Here is a 12,687-nt window from a genome sequence, read left to right as displayed (position 1 = left end):
CTTGTTATGGAATCGTTTATACGCCTCCAGAAAAGTGCACAAATCCTGAGCGTGCTGCTCAGCTGAGAACGAAAAACACCCGTGGAAACATCCTCCCAGATCAAAAAGCAACTTGAGTTGACTAAGTTTTAAACTTCGCAGCTGCGGGTGCGAGGGAGGAGCCGCGATGGGCGTTGTTTTGATTTTCTGAGGCACAAACCGCTTGTTTAAAAAAAGAGAAAGAAAAAGGAAAACCACGCCTCTCTGTAGAGAGATTGTAATCAGGCCAGACTCTGGTCAGGCTCCCGCTGGGTAGGAGCTGGGCTGTGGGACGGGTAGGAGGAGGTCTAGGCAGTTAAGAGATAAACGGGATTAGGATCTGGTTGAGAGGGTGGGGTGGAGGACAAGAAATGTGAGGGGGTGGGACAGAAATGCGCCGGTACTAAGGGTGGGGGAGGGGAGCCTTCTGGGCTGGAGTGTTGGGAGAGCCTTCGGGACTTGGAGCCGGTGGACTAAAAGTGGAACTAGGCATCCTGGCCACTTGGAGAGGGCAAATTAGTTCTCCAATGTCCTGGACTTTTCCATGGCAAATGAGTGTTTGGGGGGGCGGGGGTGGAGTGGGGGAGGCGGTTTCCGGCTGTTCTTCTCTGCTGCACGATTATAATTAAAACAGCCTTTAAACGAGATGGGGAGCCCGGAAGCCCAAGCTCTCGTTGGCCACAGGGATGTAGCATTATTTGCTCACTGAGAAAAGTTGGGTGCATCTTCTCCAGTCCTAATTTCTTACACCTTAATGCTGTTTTGTCCCTGTCCCATAAGAGCTTCTCCATGTCTTGTATCCATTTCATCCTCGGGGTGATCTTCATAAAGTCTAGATTCTGGGAACAGACAGCTGGGTTTGAATCCCCAGCTCTGTGACCTCGATCCGGTTTCTTACCCTCTCTGAACTGGTTTCTCATTCACACACAAAGAATGAGAATTAAGGTTTAATTCTCTGGCTCAGGGGCTTGGTATTACAGTGGTGTTAACCATGTGTTTGGGAGAGATACACAGATATGTGCAATGCATCCAAAAAATGAGATGATTTGATGAACGGATAGAGGCACAGATGTGTGACACAGCAAGGAGAGGAACATGCTGATGGTTGAATGCGCTCATGGTGGGTATCTTGGTATTCGCTGTCCTATTTCTTCCACTTTTCCATGTTTGAAAATGTTCATAAGAAAATGTTGGGGGAGATGAATTCTGGTTTCTGACTCTACGGTCCCATTGTACACATGAGAACATGGAGGAGCTCAGAAATGACTTGCCCCAGGTTCATCTGGTGACTCAGAGACAAACAGAACATCCAGGTGCACTGAATAAGTCCTTCCCCTGGCTGAGCATCCCTGGGCCAAGTTGCTGAACCTCTCTGGGTCTCACTGCCAACTCCATTCTGAATTTGGAACTCCCAACTTGCATCTGACCTGCAAAGTGAAGGTGTGTGTCACTCCCGCCCAAAGGATAGCATGTCTTTTTCCATTTGGGCCCATGTTGACCCTCCTCTGGCCCTGGACGTTTGACATCCCAGGGCTTTGCCAGCCATGGCTAGACTGGGGGCTTCTCTCACACCCATGCCTATTCCTGGCCACCTGGTTCTAAGAGAATGCCTGTGGAAGGGTGGGCATCTCTTGGTTTCATAGATCTTTCTGGAGCACTTACTAAGTGCCAGGTACTATACTGGGGTGTGTGTGTTGGGGGGGGGAGTACCACAGTGCACCAAAGAAGCCTGGAACCTGAGGCAAAGCGACTTATTTGCTCATCATCAGACTGCGTACTGGGGCAGGAACCAGGGTGCTCTTGGTCACAACTATATTCCTGGCAGACTAGATACTCATAAACAATACTTCCTGTATGAATGAATAAACTTGGATAGTCACCCCTGCAATGCCTCCTGTCTGCTAACTCTGAAGCCCAGTCAATTCCCAAGTCCCCCAGGATTGGCATCTCTGAGACATCAGTGCTGCCCAGCTCAGATCAGGTCCTGCTTGCTGGCTGTGTGACCCTGGGCAAAACACTTCCCCTCTCTGAGCCAATTTAGTTTTCTACACTGCAAGGGGGGAGGCCTGGTGTGCTGCACTTCATGGGGTCAGAAAGAGTCAGACACAGCTTCCAGACTGAACAGTAAGGTGGGAATCACTAAAGACCTCCAGATGGGGGTCCCTGGAGGTCTCTTCTCTGGTGAAGACTGGAAAAATAGCACATACATGAATACTCAAGGTGTAGCCCCTGAGGCTCAATGTTGGCAGATGAAAGGCCAACTGCACAAAAATAATGTCCGTGTATACTGCTGTTCCTGGAACGGTCACATACCTCCACGGACTGTGGATGACCACTATATAACTTATAGATTGGCTACAGTCTTATGTTTGGGGCAATACATGTGCTCACATCTGGAACGGATAAAATTTCCTTTTTGCTATAATAATAACAGCACTTATCTGCACTTCCTGTCAGGTGCTGCTCTCCGTGAGAACATTCTCTCCTAATGACCCTATGAAATGAGGCCTGTTATTGATATCCCCTTAGAAATGGAGGCACGGAGAGGTGAAGTAGTTTGCCCAAGGTCACACAGCAAAGGAAGTGGGAGGATATGAACCAAGGGCTCACTAGTTGGGAGTCAGGGCCCTGGACCTCCGTGGTCTCTTCAATAATATGCATAGTGCCACCAAGATCCCAGGAGCAATTCTAAAGCTTAAAACAATCACTCGTTTATTAAACACACATTATTACTGAGTCGCTTCGGTACGCACGTGGCTTTTCCAGGGCACCGGGGAAGCAGAAGGTAACAGACCGGAGCGTAGGTGCCGTTGGCCTGTGCGCCCCGGGAGGGTAGCTCCGAGCTGTCTGGGTGCTCAATGGGCCCCGGGCACGGCGCAGGGCACACAGCAGGCGCTCAGCAAGCGTTCCCTGAAGGAACGCGCGAATCGAAGTGTCACGCCCGCAAGGCGTACACGGCCCGGCGAGGCGGAAACAGACCCACCACCGAGGCGTCCCGGGGCTTCTGGGAATCCCATCTGCGCGGCCCGAGAGGCCTCGAGGAGGCGGTAAGACAGGTCGGACCCGCGTCCCCGGCGCCCTCCCCAGGGCCGTAGCAGCTCAAAAGGCCGACTGAGGTGAGTGAGCAAGCCGCGTTCGGGGTCCCGGCGAGGAGCCCCAGAACACCCTCCGCCCCCGCGCCTTCCACCCTTTTAACTCCGACTCCCGGCTCCTTCACGGTTCCACCTACGGGGCCTCCCATATCCTCCATCCTCCACTCCCGCTACCTTTTCGAACCTTCGGCGTTGCCCTTGCTCGCGTCCTCCCGCCTGGCGACCGTCCCCCGAGTCGGGGCGCGCCCAAGGTGCACGGCGCCCCCTCCCCAGCCGAGCCCGAGGTCCGGGAGCGCCAATCCCTTTAGCCTTTCCTTCTAATGCGGAGCATCGCTCGATGCCGTCGGTCGACTCCACCGGAGCCTGGGAAAGCGCGCCCCCGAACCCCCGGGACTCCGGCTGGGGAGGGGGCGGCGCCGGTGCGGAGGTCACCCTCCCAGGCGTCCGCAGCCTCCCATTCGCTCGCGGACCCGCCGCTCCGCGACCAGAGCCCGAGCTGGTTCGCCGAGTCGCGGGGCGGGGCCTCCCCCAAGCCCGTCCCCCGGTGAGGGCGGAGGGAGGAGGAGGAAGGGGGGGCGGAACACAAAACCTGCAAGGTTTTTTTTTTTCCTTTTGCATTTAATTAAAAAAAAATTTTTTTTTTTTTTTTGCAAACCCGAGGGGTCCCGCCCGGAGCGAGCGCGGGTCCGGGGCGCCCGGGCCGCGGCGCGGGGCGGCGGCAGGGGCCTGGCGGACGCCGCCGGGCGGCCGCCATGCGATCAGGCAGTGCGCTGACCGGCCCGGCCGGTCGGCCCCTTCTGGGTCCTCCCTTTGCAGCCCGTGCGGGGCCGTCTCGGAGACCCCGCGCCGACGGCTGCTCAAACATCAGGGTGAGTTTCTCACAATGTAGCAATTTCTCTTTAAATCTCTTAACTCTCTCTACCTGCGAGTCGGGGCTGTGACAGGGCGCAAAAGCGAGGGGGGAGTGGGGGCTGGCGGCGAGGGTGTGTGTGGGGGGAGCCGGAGCCGGGGCCGAACCCACCCCCCCGACACTCACACACTCAGCCCCCCAACCGGGGCGCAGCGCCCGCTGCCTCTTTTTCTGCTCCGCGCCCACCACCCCCGACAGCTTCCCCCCACCCCCCGCGTTTCTCCCACCATCACCGCCGCCCTGATCCTGCGGGGACCCCCCCACCCACCCACCCCAGGCTCCTCTGCCCAAACACGGCGCCCGGTGCCTCCCCGGCCCTCCCGCCGGCTGCCGGGGATACAATGGAGCGGCGGAAAAACGAGACCTAACGTTCCACGGGGGGAGGGGCGGGGAGACCCCCTCCCCCGGCCCGGGGGCCCCCTCCCCTCGCTCCGCTCCCCGCCTTTCGGAGACGAAGAGGGCCATAGGGGAGCGGATGGTGGTTTCCCGGCCGGAGCCGGCGAGCCTTCATCTCCCCCCCTCTTCGCCCCGTGCCCTGCGTCCCCTCCTCAAATCACTCCCGGGGGTGCCGGGGAGAAACGGGGCCTCTGGCAAGCTGAGGAGGGGGATGGATGCCGAAGGAGGCCACTGGGTCTCCCCCTCCCCACCGTCCCTAAACAATGAAAGGAGTTGATTTGGTCCCCCACCCCCCAGCAGTGAAAGGAGGTGACCCCCTCCCCCGCTAGCTGGCGGGTCCTGGAGGGGGCCGTTACGGGGAGGGGGGTGGGGGAGGAGGGAAGTGAGCCTTACCCCTGTCACCTCCCGAGATTTGGGGCGGCCCCCCATCTCCACCCCCTCGGCCGGGGAATGGGAGGCACCAGGCCCAGCCCGGGCACCGCGCTCGGGTGGTGACCTTTAGACAAAGGCAACCTTTTCCCTGGGGTGAGCCCGGCCGAGCCGGGCCCGAGGCCTCCCCGGGCCCCTGCGGAGGGCGGCCAGGCCGCGGGCACCCGGAGGGAGGGATGGAGGAGGCGGGAGGAGGGCCGGAGCCATCTGGTTTTCCCATCCCTGGTTGCCCCTCGGCGGCTTCTCCGGCTCCTGTCACGGGCGGCCCCCGGGGAGACAAGGGACCGGGGAGCTGCCCAGGCCTTGGTCGGCGGCCAGCGGCGAGCGGGGCGAGGAGCCGCGGGCGGGCTGGGGAGGCAGCGGTGATTGGAGCCTCGGCGGCTCCTTCCTCTCTGCACCCCTTTGTTTTGCTTTGTGGTTCTGAGCAGCTGAACTTCCCGGGAGGTGGGGTCAGAGGCCGCTGTGTCAGCGCTCCCCGAGAGGCCGGGGTGACAGGTCCCAGCGCTCTGATGTGCCCGGGCCGGGAGTGCTGCTGCCTGTGCCCGGACTTCTGCCGGCCAGACGGCCCCTTTTGTCACAGCCCGCTGATAGTGTAATCATCTGGGGGGATGTGCCTGCTTTCCCCTCACACCTTCTTTTGCCGGCTGCTCGTCTAGGAAACAGTTTTTGGGAACACCCCAGACTTCACGGTCTGAGATTTTTGATATGCGATCTGTGCTTTCAACCTCTCCCCCGACTTGGGGTGGGAGTTGGGGGGGGGGCGTCATCTCTGACCTGGGGTGATGGGAGAACCGGGGAGGTGGGCAGATCAGGGGCCACCCCTGCCCCTGTGCCAGTGTCCAGCGAGCCTTAAGGGGTATGCTTACCTACACCGCCCCCCGCCCCTCCCTCGGAGCTCCCCCACTCCTAGAAGCCAGAAATACCATCTCCCTACCCTGAGAGCACTAGAGATTAGCTGCTGTTAGGGGAGCTACACACTGGCCACAACCCAAGGAAGAAGTCGGGGGTCAGTTACATGATTTCCATTTTGCAGACAGGCTAATGGAGGCTCACAGCAGTTGAGTGACTCGCCCAGGGTCACACGGCCCCAATCTGTAACCGTCTCAAGTTTTCCCAGCTCAGCTCAAAACTGTTAGGTCTGCCTGTACCTGCCTTTGGCATTTTCATCCCTTTGACTTCAGTTGGGTCTCAAATGTAGATGAGGCCGGGAAGGAGTCGCCAATTTTTTTTCCCCCCATCGAGTACCGGTAAGGGGAAGGGGTCAGCTGGGCTGAGGGCAGGGTGCTTTCACCTGTGGCCCAAGCACAGCTTTCACCTGTGGCCCTGCCGGAGCTGACGGTTGAAGATGTGGGGGTCGGGAGAAGGGGGGCCCCAGGCCTTGCTGCGTGGGGCTTGAGGGGGGGTGGGCACTTGGTGGTTGGCTCCTCTGTCATCCTCTTCCTGCACCTGAACTGGCTCTTGGCCCAGCCCGCTGCTCCTCAGCCTTGCTGGTAGGGACGCTGAACGACACGGGGCCTTCGTTGTCGCTCTGCCCGGTGATCCTGCGTGGTGCCGTGACACAGCTGGCAGAGAAGTCCCTGCCTATTCTCCCCGTGGCCGGGTGGCAGGCTCCTTGTCCCACCCTGTGACCTCAGGCTCTAGATTCAACTCACTTGCCCTCAGTCTCCTCATCGGCAGATGGGGAGGGGACCATTAGAGCTTCTTTAACTGACCTCGCAGTGGCTGAAAGTTTTATCCACGTGTGTTATTTCTGTTTCCCCCTCACTCTGTGGGAATATGGCTGGCCTGTAGGGGTGGGGAGGAATGTTGAGGGGCTGGGTATTTGAGGGTGACCAGCAAAAGGCATCCACCCTGGAGGAATTCCCTGTGGCGGATGAGCGCCACCACATCGTAAATAGTTTCACTTTGATGACCCCCTTCCTCCAGCTTTCTGGGACCCTTCCCCTTCAGCACTTACCGGTGCCAAATAAACCCCTGGGCGGGTAGGTGTGTGGCATGAGGGAGAAGGGCTATGGGGGGCCCCCCGCCTACCCCAGGAGGGGGGCTGTAGGGGTGATCTCGCCATTTTACAGATGAGGAAACTGCGGTCTGTGGCTGAGAGGGGATTCCAACCCAGACTGTGGGGTGGAGGGGCTGGGGAGTGCCATTGGAGAAGGGTGAACACTTTCAGGGACCCCTTGCAGATACCTTCCTGAGGTGACAGGCATAATAAGTCATAATCCTGTGGGGTGGGGGCAGGAGTGGTGGGGCTGTGGGCCTCTCTGCAGTGAGTGCTTCCTGATTTTGGGGGGTTGGGAGGGAAGTGGGGGAAGCATGAGTAAGGCCCAAGACTGACAGGCCTATGCCCCGCCCCCTTATTTGCCAACTTCCTTCCCAGAGGCCTCTGGGGCCTTACCCAACTTTCCCTGGGGATGTGGGGGTCTTCCCCCTCTCCCCTCAGAAAGGGCCCAGGGGTCAGCGCCAAGCCCTGAGAGCCTGGCTGGAGGGGTCCTGGGTGTGTGTGAGGGTCCTGGGGGGGGGGTCACCTTTTCACTCCAGGCCCAGCCACCACCAGAGTTCGCCCTCCCCAGCTCTCCCCCGTGGCTGTCTTGACTCCTGGTCTCAAGAATGTAGAGGGCTGCTGGTGGGGGGAAGTTAATTGGAAACAGGAAAACATGGCATTCCTTTCTAGACGGCCTGGGCTTGGAAAGCAGTGAAGGGTTGCCTTTCTGCCTCTCCCACCCTGCAGGGGAGAGGGGTGGTGGGCATGGTTATCTTGCCTTGATCTCTTTGGGGTCTCTCCCTCAGCAGGCTCCTTGACTTTTACTGGAAACAGGAAGTTGCCTGTTTTACATCCATGGTATGAAACACTCCTCCCCGCCAATCACAATCACTTGGGCAGCGCCACTTCCCCCCTTCCCCCCATTCACTGGTTCATATCCATGTTTGTCCCCTGCGCTCTGAGGGCGGAGGGCCTGTCTGAGTTGGCTCTCCAGTGTAGGATGTGTCACTCTCGAGACACGTGGGAAATGTTTGGTTAACTGGTCCCCGAGGATTCCCTCCTCCTTCCTTCCCTAGACTTCTCCCCTGCCTAGGGTACCACCATTAGAGTTCTGTCCCCATCCACTGAAGCCTTTGTGTCTCAGCAACATGCAGGATCCCCTAGCGGGAAAGAGAGGGTTTTCTAAGACATCTCTGGCTTGGCAACAATGAGTGTTGTGTCCTGAGTTTATGGATATTCACTGATGCTGGGGATCTGTTAGCAGGAGAAGCTGGAGACAAGACCTTTGTGTCTCTAATTGTTCCTGATCAAACTTCCTGAGGGTCTTCTGTGTGCCTGGGCCCCAGGGCCCAGTTATGATATGGGGACCCAGTTCAGGAGGAGGGCAGAGAGAGGAGCTGTTTTCAAGGCTGCTGGAGGACTTGATCTATTCTGTCTGGGTGGTTTGCAAAGGCTCCAGGGAGGAAACACCTTCTTTCTCTCTCTTTTTTTTCTCCTGAGTGATACCCAGGAAAATTCAAGATGCCAAACATAGCAAGTCTCCCCTTTCCTCCTCTGGGACATCCCCAGTCTCTCAGCTCATCTCCCCAGAGGCGACTCCTCAATCCTGATGTTCTGTTCACATACATTTGTGTACATGTGTATGTCTTAAAAAATATGTATTTTACACATGCTAGCACTCTCTGCCCATTGTCCTGCACGTTGCTTGTTTCGCTTCATCTCCCTGGGAGATGTACACAGTACCCAGAGGGTTTCCTCCAGGTTTTTCTCGACAGCGTTGTATTCCTTGGTGTGGGCACGTCCTCCATGACTCAGCAGGGATATAGAGGTGTTTCCTGATGTTTCTACCCGCTGAGCAGGAGGACAGGCATCCTCTTGGCGTATCAGGAAATGGGTATGCTGGCAGGATATACTGGAGGCAGGATTGATGGGTCAAGAGCCTGCGATTTGTCATTGGGTCACACGGAGGAGGCACCTGTGCAGCTGAATCTTGAAGGAAGTCATTCCCCCTGCTGTTCAAGTCATCCCGCCAGTCCGCCCCATTGTCTTTGCTTCTCATGACCTCCTTGCCCCCTCCTTCCTGCCTGTAACCTGCACCCAACCCAGGTGGGCGTGCATGGTGTGGAGGTCAAGGATGTGGGCACTGTTGGTTCACATCCAGGTTCTGCCACTTGCTGGTTGAATGGCTGCAGGCTGGGGGCTTGCTGACTCTGGGCCTCAGTTTTCCCTTCTGTTAAATGGGTCGGTTTCAGCACCTATCTTTGGAAACTTTATTACGAGGATGAAATAATATCTACCAAGCTCATAGGTAGCCTAGTCTAGGCTGTCCTTGGCAGTGTCATCTGTCATTTTGTGGCAGTCCTATCACCTGGAGGCAGGAACCCCTTAATCCTGGGCTGTGAACCCTCTTACTGACAGGCAGGGGAGGTGACTTTTGGACTTACCTGCCCTGTGACCTTGGGCAAGTGATCCTTCCTTGGGTCTTGGTTTCCTTGTCTGTGAAATGGGCCCATGACATCTCCCCGGCAGGTGGGCTATGAGGGCAGAAGAAGGCAGTGCCCTCCCCAGCCGGGCGGGCAGTTGGTGTTCGGGAATCAGCATCTGATGTTGCTGTTATTTTTGCTATGATTACTCTTCTCCTATGGGCCCCACTCTGACTTCCCTTCTCTGAAAGCTTTCCATTGTCTTCCCAAAAGGCACATAGGGAACATTGTTGGCGTTCTATACTGCTCGGCTGCAGAGGGCACAGGGCAGGCTGCTCTGGTATGAGGCAAGGCTGCGTGGCCCTGGGGACAGACGGGGCTGCCCTGCTCTGGGCCTTAGTTTCCTTACCTGGAAGAGTGGCTGTGACGGGAGACCCACCTTTGCGCTTATGGTTGTTCAGTGCTTCACATGGTGCCTGGCATATCGCAAGTGCTCAGAAAACGTTTGTGGTTGTGATGGTGATGATGATGGTAATAGTGGTGATCGTGGTGGTGATGGTGATGATGATGTTGATAGTGGTGGAGAGAAGTACCAAAGTCTCCCATGGAATTAGATACCAAGTCCTTGCCTCCTTCCCCTAAAACCCTAGGCAGTCAATGTTGGCCATTTTAATTGAAAAGAAGAATCCAAGGGAATCAAATATCTCTCTGGGCCTCAGTTTCCTCATCTCTGACAAAACTCATGGGGTCACTGTGAGGCTTAAATGAGTGAAGACGTAGGAGAGCTTTTAAGACAGACCCTGGCTTGCAGGAGTGCACAGGGAAGGTTCGTTTTGCTTGTTGTTATTTTAACGTTTTATCATGGAAATTTTACAGCACCCACCAAGAGTTGAGAGAATAGAATAATCAACTCCCGTGTATCCATCTCCAGCTTCACCAATTTTCTCCTGATCTTCCTCCCCATTTCTGCCCTTTCCTTTCCCTTTTCTGCTAAAGTATGTTTAAGCAAATTCCAAACATTGTATCAGTTCAACTGTAACATTAACGTTATTAATGGTATTATTATTTTGGACATCCAGAATCCACTTCATCACCTCTGGGATCTGTCCTATCCTGTGAGGGAAGAGACATTAAGCCCATTTCACAGGTGGGGACAATCAAGGCTGCAGGCAGTAAGCTGTGGTCAGGTTGTCCTTGATCTGCATTCCCATCCTGTCTTGGCCACCCCAGGCTTTGCACGCTGGTAGCTGTTTCACATCACACAGGCTCGGGGATTTATGCCTGGATGTGTATTGTGTGGGTTGGGGGTTCTGATATTCTGTGCAGAAATCACAGAGAAGGTGGGCCGTTGGCAGGGGGATGGATAGATGACAGTGAGGGCTTTGAGTTCTCTTTTTGCTGCTCCTGACTTTGTGACTTGGAGACAAGTTATTATCCTTCTCTCATTCCAGAGAACCAGAGAGCCAGAAGTACAGGAATAATAACTGATGCTTCTTTTGAGAGCTTTTGCATTTGTTAAATAAGGTCCCGCGTGGAAAAGTGTTTTGCAAGTGCCTGGCTCCAAGTAAGCGCTTGGCAGGTCACCATTGTCACTGTCGTGATTAATTCCAGGTGTGCCCCAAGGGGACTGTAACCAAAGGCTCCTTCCAGGGTTCAGAGGTCAGAGAAAGGGTCCACGTCTCTGGAGTCCCCAGCCAGGCCCAGTTGCCTTTCTCCCCTCCTCTTGCTCACTCCATCTCTCTATAATTCTCCTTCGAAGTGTTTCTTGTCCTTGCGGGGGCGAAAGGGTTGCTGACTTCTAGATGGATGACCCCCCCACCCCCACCCCTTGTGTCCCAGCCTGGCAGCCTTGGGAGCAGAGTGAAGGAAGAATGTCTGTCTGTGGCTGTGGGACCCTTGTTAATGACCCCTGGGGCCCTGAAGGGAGCCCCGGTGGCCTCTGCAACCTGTTCCCCCAGGACACCTGCAGATCGAGGGTCCCTAGGTCCCCTTTTTCCAGAGGAGCCATGCTGTCCTGCCTCTCATTCACCGTGTGGTGCTGGGCAGGCTGATGCCCACAGTACCGACCTCCTGGGACACTTGTGACAGGTGGCTGGACTATATAACCTCCCTCCTGTCCTTCAAGGAGGTGCCTCACCCATCCTCAGACATCCAGCCCCCCGGGCGAGGTGGGGGAATCCCTGGAAGAGTTCTCAGCTCTTTACCCAGTTGGGCCGGGTTCCCCTCGTCCTGGCAAGCTCTTGCCACACAGGCTTCATTCTTCTCCCCAGAACCTGCCCAGTGACCTCCTGGTTCTGTGGACGTGTGTACCCTTTCACAGAAAGGCGTATATTTCCCTCTATCCTTTCACCGGATGTAACTGACATACACAACGAAAGGCACAACAGAGATTACGGATGCTTCTACCGGAGTCTTGTCAAATGGTAGCCGCCTATGTAATCCACACCCCGTCAAGACCCAGAGCATTTGCATCGCAGCCAGAAAGTTCCCTTGTGCCCCTTCCTAGTCAACACCCCCTCCCGGAGCATCAGAGCCACTGGCCTGCTGCTCCCTCATGTCCTGTCTTGCAGATCTGCCTTGCCTCTTCTCGAATCCTACAGACTCACAGACTCGCCTGGTCCTTTGGGTTGAGCATCTCAGCATCCCTGTCTTGAGATTCGGCTGTGTAGTTGTGGTCTCAGGACGGCCTGCCTGGTTTTCACCGAGCAGGAGTCCTTGGGAAGGTTTTACCTCCTTTCTCTCGGAGAGAGAGATCTTCCTGCTCCTTACCCCTGGGAAATCTCATCATTCAAGAGCCCCTTGCCTGGTGCCTTCCCCAGCCTCAGCCCCCAGTCTGGGGATGCTGTCTCTGCTCACTACACCACCCCTCGTAGCTCTGTTGGGATGTAGATGTCCTGTGAGCGTCCCTTCAGGCCTGGCTTTCTCACTTGACTATGGAAGGAGAGAAACAACGTGCCCGTGTTCCCAGCTCCTGGCGTGCAGTAGGAATTTTTGGAGATGTTTGTTGACTGACCAACTGACTGACTGACTGAAGGATGGACAAGTCACAGGGGTGAAGAAAGCGGAGCAGAGAGCCTGTGTTTGGAGTCACCATTCTGTTTCATAAAAAGTGTGACCCATTTGCTTCCAAAGCACCAGCGGCGTTTGTTAACAGTGTCAATCCCAGGCTCCCACTTGGAACGTATCTCCCGAGAGTCCTGGTGGGTGGGGCCCGGGCCAGCTCAGCCACCTTCATCACTGCCCTGGACCCATACCCTTAGCACTTTTATCATGCCCTACCCCTGAGTGCCCCTTCCTTGGCTCAGGATGCCCAGCCCTCAAAGCTGCGGGGCTCCGGACAGGCAGCCACTGGTCTCCCAGCTGCTCGTGACCCGTGCTCCATAGGTGCTGTCGCATCCTGCCCTGGATGTCTTCCTGGTGCCCAGTAGGCGCTCCCTA

At 56.4% G+C, this 12,687-nt stretch overlaps 1 protein-coding gene and 1 long non-coding RNA gene across 3 annotated transcripts in view; one reads left to right on the top strand and one right to left on the bottom strand.

Annotated features, from left to right (window-relative positions):
* Positions 1–240: 240 nt before the first annotated feature.
* On the bottom strand, positions 241–3,475 carry LOC145515330 (uncharacterized). The gene is made up of 2 exons (XR_014060841.1): positions 3,285–3,475; positions 241–1,445 (listed from the first exon to the last, which is right to left on the bottom strand). It is a non-coding gene; the product is annotated as an uncharacterized LOC145515330 (long non-coding RNA).
* Positions 3,476–3,743: 268 nt separating this feature from the next.
* BICRA (BRD4 interacting chromatin remodeling complex associated protein) overlaps positions 3,744–12,687 on the top strand; it is a 71,701-nt gene continuing 62,757 nt past the window's right edge. For both annotated transcript variants that reach the window (XM_081515436.1, XM_081515434.1), the window contains exon 1: positions 3,744–3,979. The gene's annotated coding sequence lies outside the window, so the exon portion shown is untranslated. The remainder of the gene's footprint in view (positions 3,980–12,687) is intronic.

Source organism: Giraffa tippelskirchi, chromosome 7 (assembly GCF_054371585.1).
Source record: "Giraffa tippelskirchi isolate mGirTip1 chromosome 7, T2T-mGirTip1v1.2.pri, whole genome shotgun sequence".
NCBI lineage: Eukaryota > Metazoa > Chordata > Mammalia > Artiodactyla > Giraffidae > Giraffa > Giraffa tippelskirchi.
This window is presented reverse-complemented; position numbering and strand designations above follow the sequence as displayed.